The sequence below is a fragment of the Salvelinus namaycush genome, chromosome 28 (assembly GCF_016432855.1).
Source record: "Salvelinus namaycush isolate Seneca chromosome 28, SaNama_1.0, whole genome shotgun sequence".
Lineage (NCBI taxonomy): Eukaryota > Metazoa > Chordata > Actinopteri > Salmoniformes > Salmonidae > Salvelinus > Salvelinus namaycush.
This window is the reverse complement of record NC_052334.1, coordinates 30963815-30966360: the sequence shown is the minus strand read 5'-3', so window position 1 is coordinate 30966360 and position 2546 is coordinate 30963815.

The window sequence follows — 2546 nt, the reverse complement described above, 5'->3', positions numbered from 1 at the left end:
CTACTGCAATGCTCTACTTTCCGGGCTATCCGGATAAAGCACTAAATAAACTTTAGTTAGTGCTAAATACGGCTGCTAGAATCCTGACTAGAACCAAAAAATTTGATCATATTACTCCAGTGCTAGCCTCCCTACACTGGCTTCCTGTTAAGGCAAGGGCTGATTTCAAGGTTTTACTGCTAACCTACAAAGCATGACATGGGCTTGCTCCTACCTATCTTTCCGATTTGGTCCTGCCGTACATACCTACACGTGCGCTACGGTCACAAAACGCAGGCCTCCTAATTGTCCCTAGAATTTCTAAGCAAACAGCTGCAGGCAGGGCTTTCTCCTATAGAGCTCCATTTTTATGGAATGGTCTGCCTACCCATGTGAGAGACGCAGACTCGGTCTCAACCTTTAAGTCTTTACTGAAGACTCATCTCTTCAGTAGGTCATATGATTGAGTGTAGTCTGGCCCAGGAGTGTGAAGGTGAACGGAAAGGCTCTGGAGCAACGAACCGCCCTTGCTGTCTCTGCCTGGCCGGTTCCCCTCTCTCCACTGGGATTCTCTGCCTCTAACCCTATTACAGGGGCTAAGTCACTGGCTTACTGGTGCTCTTTCATGCCGTCCCTAGGAGGGGTGTGTCACTTGAGTGGGTTGAGTCACTGACGTGATCTTCCTGTCTGGGTTGGCGCCCCCCCTTGGGTTGTGACGTGGCGGATATCTTTGTGGGCTATACTCGGCCTTGTCTCAGGATGGTAAGTTGGTGGTTGAAGATATCCCTCTAGTGGTGTGGGGGCTGTGATTTGGCAAAGTGGGTGGTGTTATATCCTTTCTGTTTGGCCCTGTCCGGGGGTATCATCGGATGGGGCCTTAGTGTCTCCTGACCCCTCCTGTCTCAGCCTCCAGTATTTATGCTGCAGTAGTTTATGTGTCGGGGGGCTAGGGTCAGTTTGTTATATCTGGAGTACTTCTCCTGTCTTATACGGTGTCCTGTGTGAATTTAAGTATGCTCTCTCTAATTATCTCCTTCTCTCTTTCTTTCTCTCTCTCGGAGGACCTGATCCCTAGGACCATGCCTCAGGACTACCTGGCATGATGACTCCTTGCTGTCCCCAGTCCACCTGGCCGTGCTGCTGCTCCAGTTTCAACTGTTCTGCCTGCGGCTACGGAACCCTGACCTGTTCACCGGACGTGCTACCTGTCCCAGACCTGCTGTTTTCAACTCTCTAGAGACAGCAGGAGCGGTAGAGATACTCTTAATGATCGGCTATGAAAAGCCAACTGACATTTACTCCTGAGGTGCTGACTTGCTGCACCCTCGACAACTACTGTGATTATTATTATTTGACCATGCTTGTGATGTTGCATTTATGAACATTTGAACATCTTGGCCATGTTCAAGCTTCCCAAAATAAGTTGGGTAAATTTAGGCCCATTCCTAAAGACAGAGCTGGTGTAACTGAGTCAGGTTTCTAGGCCTCCTTGCTCGCACACTCTTTTTTAGTTCTGCCCACACATTTTCTATAGAATTGAGGTCAGGGCTTTGTGATGGCCACTCCAATACCTTGACTTTGTTGTCCTTAATAAGCCATTTTGCCACAACTTTGGAAGTATGCTGGGGGTCATTGTTCATTTGGAAGACCCATTTGCGACCAAGCTTTAACTTCCTGACCGAAGTCTTGTGATGTTGCTTCTATATATCCACATAATTTTCCTACCTCATGATGCCATCTATTTTGTGAAGTGCACCAGTCCCTTCTGCAGCAAAGTACCCCCACAACATGATGCTGACACTCCCTTGCTTCACGGTTGGGATGGTGTTCTTCGGCTTGCAAGCCTCCCCCTTTTTCCTCCAAACATAACGATGGTCATTATGGCCAAACAGTTCTGTTTGTGTTTCATCAGACCAGAGGACATTTCTCCAAAAAGTACAATCTTTGTCCCCATGTGCAGTTGCAAACCGTAGTCTGGCTTTTTTTATGGCGGTTTTGGAGCAGTGGCTTCTTCCTTGCTGAGCGGCCTTTCAAGTTATGTCGATATCGGACTCTTTTTTACTGTGGATATATATACTTTTGTACCTGTTTCCTCCAGCATCTTCACAAGGTCCTTTGCTGTTGTTCTGGGATTGATTTGCACTTTTCTCTAGGAGACAGAAGGCGTCTCCTTCCTGAGTGGTATGACGGCTGCACGGTCCCATGGTGTTTATACTTGGGTACTGTTGTTTGTACAGATGAACATGGTACCTTCAGGCGTTTGGAAATTGCTCCCAAGGATGAACCAGACTTGTGGAGGTCTACAATATTTTTTTCTGAGGTCTTGGCTGATTTCTTTTGATTTTCCCATGATGTCAAGCAAAGAGGCACTGAGTTTGAAGGTAGGCCTTGAAATACATCCACAGGTACACCTCCAATTGACTGAAAAGTTTTCTTTACTGACCATAATTTTCACTTGTCTGACCGTTTGCATAATGACGAGTTTCTCACACGACTGGCCTATCTGGGTGATGTTTTTCTCACCTGAATGATCTGAAACTAGGATATTACAGGGACTTTCCGCCAAC